Source organism: Helianthus annuus, chromosome 4 (assembly GCF_002127325.2).
Source record: "Helianthus annuus cultivar XRQ/B chromosome 4, HanXRQr2.0-SUNRISE, whole genome shotgun sequence".
NCBI lineage: Eukaryota > Viridiplantae > Streptophyta > Magnoliopsida > Asterales > Asteraceae > Helianthus > Helianthus annuus.
Window position 1 is genome coordinate 39,224,613 of NC_035436.2, and position 6,877 is coordinate 39,231,489.

A 6,877-nucleotide genomic window follows, 5' to 3' on the forward strand; every position below is an offset into this window, starting at 1 on the left:
AATAAGCCTTTTCTTGTTCGTTCTTCTTCGAACGAGGCTAGGGGAGACTAATTCCTTCCGGCTAATGAAGAGACTACTCCAGTCTTCCCATTCATTCCCCCCTTCTTCTCCCTAAGAATTGAACGAACCAAGTTCACCTATTCGAGAGTGAGGAAGAAAAACCAACAAGAAACTTCCCACTTTTGATGTCCTGCGATTCTGCTAGTTTAGAAACTAAGGAGAAGGACATGGGGCGCTAGGTCAGAAAAGCGAGAACTCTAAATTCTCCCCAAGTAGGATTTGAACCTACGACCAGTCAGTTAACAGCCGACCGCTCTACCATTAAAGCCACTGAGGAACAACAGACTTAAGGAAGCCGACTCTCGTTCTTTGGAAAATACTTTTACCTCTTAACTTTCATATTGACATTTATAACCACTTAAATTTTAAAAGCCTTTCTAACCGAGTTTCACGTATTTATTTTTATGTACGTGCCGGTATAAATTCAAATTGATTTAATTACGTTTCGACGTAAATTTTCTCCGGAAATAAGTTGGGTCAGATATAATATATCCTTATACTTATTATTTGTACGTGTTCAATTAATCTATGTTTTGATATATATTGTTTTTCAAAAATGAGTCCGGTGAAATATAATAGGTTTTTATACTTATATTTATGTAGATTTTCTTTGGTCTACATTTTGACGTAATTTCTGTTCGAAAACGAGTCAAATCAGCTATAATACGTTTTCATTAGACGGCATAAGTTCGAGTCACTTTACGTTTCAGCACTGCCGCAACGTGCTGTACCATTCTTTAACTTAAAAAAACACTATTTTACACGCTTACTTTAATGCACGTGTCGGTTTAAAATCAAGTTAGTTTAAGCTTCGAGGTAAATTTTCATTAAAGTTAGATTTAAGTTAGCGTTTACGTTTCCATTTACAATTAATTTAAAATCATCCCATCCCGTGTCCAATTTAAATTTATTTTTATGGTTGTCGGTCATTGCAAAACATATGTTGATATTCTTTTGAGCATATTTCTTTCGGTTGCTATACTAAACCAATATACATATCAATCGAAACCCTGCAGCGTAGCATGGATAATCTTTCTAGTTTTTGTAGGTCCCGATTCTCGGAGGATCGATTAACGAAACCAAATCACTTGTTTATCACAAACACGGTCATGAGTGCGGAATCCTGTGACTATGCCAAACCAAACACAGATTGTAATAACACAATATAACCAATGAATCACAATCAATTGATTAGATGAGAACAAAGGTTCAAACAGATACACACAGTTTAAAGTAAAACTCTCAGAAGGTTATGCTCTCATTGTTTCATACTGAAACCAGAAGGTGTTTATATAGGCAGCATGTTACAAGTCATGACGAAACTTGAAAGAGGCATGACAAAACTTCATAGGTTGATGAAACTCTAGGGAGTTTTGTCACTTATCATGGTGAAACTTAGAGTTTCATCACAAGGGAGTTTCTCCATACATTATACGACGAAACTTGGATGACCAAGACCTAGAGTTTCGCCATATGAGTCTTTGATGAAACTTGGGAGTTTCGTCATACATGAGCTCGACGAAACTTGGAGTTTCGTCGAGGGCTGCCAAACAGGATATGCTGACTGATATAAACACACAAACAGACATAAACCAAGTATGCAACATGCATTGTTCATTTATACTTTACATTGCAAACAAGACAAACTTGTCGAACCCAAGTAGGATAGGAGGATATCCGACTTGGTCTTCATTCCGAAATAATGTCGAACCGAACGTGCCGCGTCCACACAAAATGTATCAACAAACTCCCCCTTGGACGCTGCTCGTGATGGTTGGTCTTCCATGTCTTTCATGTCGGAGGATCTTCAAGGTCTTCACGTGTCGTAAGTAGAAAGTGTATCAACAAACTCCCCATTTCATTTAGGAAGTGCGTTAATAAACTCGCCCTTAACATAAACTCTCCATTGAGTTATGCTCGGGAATCTTTTGGTCTTCGAATCTCTAGATCCTTGTGGTGTTGATGAAGGGTCAGCGGCAACTCGACCATCTTTATCCTTTGATTGCATCAACATCGTGTCTTCACTTTATGGCTTGTCATCTGACACGTTCTCTTCGCCTTTAGCTGATTCTGATGTCATATTTGCACATACAAGAAAGCTAAATACGTAATGAGAACAACCGCTTGGAATTTAGACAAATTAAACAAATGACACATATGAGATCAAATCTCAATCAAAGACCGACCGACAACAGTTTGAAAATTTAAAAATTGTTCAGTCTTAATCCTTTAACTTTCAAAATCTGTCAACTTCGACCGTTTATGAAGATGTAATTGTTTTCCGGCTTACAATCAGGATTTTGGGTAGGATAGACTCGAGTTCCAACATCGGTCAATCAAAAATAAACTAGAAGCAAAATCTTTTTGGCTTTTATAAAATTTAGATTAAAACACACCTAAAATCTTTTTTTGGTATTTTTCATTTTTCAAATGTAAAGACGGAAAGCACTAAATAAATATATACAAAGGTGCAGAAACTCAAAGCAGTAAATAAATATTTACAGACATTCTTTTTGCGAGTTTCGAGGGTAAGAGAATCATATCAGTGTACGATCACGCCAAAACGCTCTTGTTGTTCAATTAGTTCACATTAAGATAAGTATCCTATAACAATTATCGGTATTGTTGTCCACTTAAGCTCCTATCAGATGTAATCATGGCGAGGGGATACGTTAAGGTATGATTTATACTTACCGACCGGTGTTCATCCACACACGACACATTCCCGTATCAAGGTATGCACGAGAGTTCATCTTACCGGTGAGTATACTGTTTATCATCTGTTTGACCGTATAAAAGATGTGAGAAACTCACTTGTTTTGATTGAAAACAAGCCCTATATGATAGAATCACTTATTGATGAGGAACTTGATTTTCATATGCATGAGGGCACATGAGCAAGTCCGTGAACAGGTCAGTACAACGTACAGCAAAGAGACGAACTTGACTCCCGGATAAATGTGATATTTTATCACTTATTTGATTGGACATGTGATTGTTGATCACTTATTGAGGTCTAATGCAATATGTACACATCATGGAGGATCTAGACTTCGTCTCCGTTATTTTTCGGTAAAAGATACAACCATGATACCCAGCTGATAAGACAACATAAAGACCGAATATCTCAGAACCTCGGCAATCTCTCAAACGAAATTTCGGTACTAAGACCATATGCCAATGAGTGGTTCCCACACAGTCTTCCGTCGATTAAAGTTTATATCACCCTGCACACGTTAACATGATTGTGAGCCTACCGATACATCTTATATAGAGCTGCTTATCGTTTTTCATTTTAAGTTCAGATTGAAGAGGTTTCGACAGACCGCTGATTTACTATCATTTTCTCTTTTTCTCGCCAGGAAACTCATTTTTGTTTTTCTATTGTTTTTGTGTTTTTGAAATTTTTTCGATGTTTTTGAATTTTTTTTTTAAATTTGGATTTACTCCCCCTAAAATCAACAAACTATGATAAATTTTAAAAACACAAAGGTATTTACAAAAACGATTTCCCGATGTCGGATTAACTCATGTTTTACCTTAATTCCGTTTACCAAAATTAATTTTAATCAAAATTGATTTCGAATTTTTGAAAAATCAGTTGGCATGTCGGTAATCGGTGTGGAGCATAACAATGTTGATGAGTTTCATATTGAAACAATCACGTGTGAGGTGATATTCGAGATCAACGTGTCTGGTCAAAGAGTGTTGTACGAGATGATATAATTCATAAAGCAGCTTAAATATTGACAAGTATAGGAGAGATTAGAAATTCAAAACCATATCCTACAACTGCTTCGTGCATTGCGAGGAATCTGAGCGCTCTCCTAAACTGGATATCCACCCGGTGTGGATTTCAAGGTCGATTTTGCAGCTACTTCAATTAATTCGAGAAATCTCTTCACAGCAACAAGATCATAAACCTCTGGGTCCGGCTGGTCTTCCACATTGCACCAGCGAAGGTCTTTGTCTTTCTCTTTGAGAAGTAGTGTGCGGTTGTTCAATCCACGCCAAGGCATCCGCACACCCGGTTGGTTTGTTCAACAAACACATTTTCTTCAATCACACCGTGAAGAAATGTACACCGCACGTTCATCTTCTTAATTTTGAACATCAGACGTGCTGCAGGTGCATATATTTTGATTGAATCTATCATGTGGACCCGATTAAAGCCTTTAACAATCAAACTTTGAATTGATTTCCATTTTGTCGAAGCTTTCAATTTCTTTCATTAGACAATCTTCTTTTCCTTTTCTCTCTCCATCACCGGCAACAACTCCTAGAAATGATGATGTTTCGGAGCCGCATGTCGCCAATCTTGTGTATGGAAGCCCCACTATTAACAATCCTAAGACTATTAATAGTTCCTCTTGGAACATACTGCACACTCATTCAATGATCAGTTGAGGATGGGGACCCAAGCCTTAGTGGTCTTGGGTCGTTCCTGAGCATCATGGAAAGTGATCTCGATTTCCTGATGATTTTCAAATACAACACCTCCCCTTGAACTTTCACCCGTTTTAGGTTTCCAAGTTTGTTTTTGTTTACCAGTTTGATTCTTATAAAAAGATTTTGAAATTTCTGGATTTGAAGATTGTGATGAACTTAGTTCCCTATTAATAGATTTGACTTCAGATTTTAAAGCCTTTTCAACTGCCTTGACGTTTCGACGTCGTTGTTTTGTTTCTTGTTCTTTAACGGTTCTTTTATCATGTTTTGGTGAAACAGTACGACATTGAGGGTGAATCTTTTCAGGTGGTGCTTTCTCAACAAATTTCTCTTTGGGAGTGTTAGTACAGTTTTTAATGATTTGTCCAAACTCCCCACATTTAAAAACGTTCTCCTTTCAACAAACTTAGGAGAATCCGATCGACGAACAAATGTCGAACTTGTAGAACCTGAGGTACTTGCTTTTTCATCACACCCGTTGGTATGTTGAGTGTAATTGTTTTGACTGTTACATTTTAAAATTTTGACTTGTTGCACAAAATCGGTGTTTGATTTGTTTTCAAAAGTCTCAATTTTATCAGTACCCTTCGATGCTACAAATTTTACATCACTGCTTTTCTTCTGGTAACGAGCTCCTTTTGTTTCAACTTTTGATTGAGAAACGTTAGGCTTTTGAGCTCGCCTTTCTGGTTGTTTACCCTTAGAAGCAATAGGTTGTTGCTTTGTCGGTTGTTTTTGATTTCCAAACTGTTTTCTAACCTCAGATTTTGGAATAGGATCACATTGAGTCACAACAACTCCCGGGATCATCTTTCCTAAAAACTTACTTGTGTTATCTTCAAAAACTTTACCAATCAAAGATGGATTGACGTTTTTAATTGGAAAATATTTGTCTGAATATATTTTAGCATCACCGACCAAAGTGTACAACACATTATTACTCTTAATGGTAGACATAGATTCCTTGACTTCCTTGACATCCTTGACAGGATCTATCCCTTGCTTGGCAACAGGTTGCACAGTAGGAGTAGAAGGATCACACAGAATATGATTCTCAATTGGAATTTCTACTCCTTTCATGTTATCAAGTGATGTATCCTGATCACTCACATCTAATTCATCATCAGACGAATCATAGTCCTTGACGATTGGAGGACTTTGATTTATCGATGCTGAATTTCCTGTTTTTACAAATGAGTCACTCGAGGAACTATCCGGTTTGAACCCTAATCCTGTAGCAACTTCCTTATAATCAAGAGGCACACTAGGTTCAAACCGAGGCATATCCTCTTCATCGGGCATTTTGGTATAGTTGTGTCTCAAAGGGGGTGGACACGCCTTATACCCAACGCCTTTCTTGTTCTCTTTCAACTGTTGAGCTTCTATGATGTGATCAAGCACATATCGGGAGTTAGAATAACTCTCCAATTTGAGCTTGATTGCATCATGCTCGCATTTTGCCACGACTAGCTCTTTCTTTGTTTCCTCAATGATATTAATGTAGTTGTTCATACCAATTTGTTTGTTAAAAACAATTTTTGTCAATTCGGAAACACTTTTCTTTAAGTTTCGATTACTTCTTTGAAATCCTTTTCATTTCGAGCTCAAGCCATGTTTGCCTCTTTGCATTTAGACAGCTCAATAACCAAACTTTGATTATGACTATGAACCTTTTCGGATTCCTCTTTCAGATCTGCACACATATTACATACACTAGGAGGAAGAGTGTCAGAATTTACCTGACTTGACGAGGCTGAGACATTGGCCATAAAGGCAGTCTGATAAGAAAAAGATCCATCCTCAGAGGAGAACTTCTCCATTTCCTTTGTTGCGACAGCAGCCTTCTTGATCAGAATAGACTTCTGACACTTTAACTCCTGAGCTTCCTTCATCAAATCATCAAGATCAGAATTATAATCTCCCGTATTCGAGCTTTCTTCATCCGAACTCCCGCTATAACCCGAGCTATCATCACTTTTTAGAAAACTCTTCTTTGTGAACATGCTTGATGTGATTGATGATCTTTGCATAACATGCGGTTCCTCCTCTTTCTTGATCACTATCTCCAAACTGTACTGACCAGTCACATCCTTCATCAGCTTGAACGACTAGAGCCCGATTGGTGTTTGATGGCCCAGACTGGTCTCGGTTGGTGGTGTTGTTCATAGCTACTATCCCTCTTTCATGGTTACCTTGATTTGCGTTGGAAGTACTTGTCTGACTTCGGAAGGGATTTTGGTTTGCTCGGTCGAGTGCACTTCTGCTTGAAGTAACCCTTCTCGCCGTAATTAAAACATGTGACTGCATCCTTGTCGAAACCGTACTTCGTATCCTTTTTGCTTTCCAAGGTAGTTCTTCCGGTTCGTTT

General features: G+C 37.8%; 1 non-coding gene across 1 annotated transcript; it reads right to left on the bottom strand.

The window, feature by feature from the left end:
- Positions 1-264: 264 nt before the first annotated feature.
- On the bottom strand, positions 265-337 carry TRNAN-GUU. The gene has a single exon. It is a non-coding gene; the product is annotated as a tRNA-Asn (tRNA).
- Between the last annotated feature and the right edge of the window lie 6,540 nt (positions 338-6,877).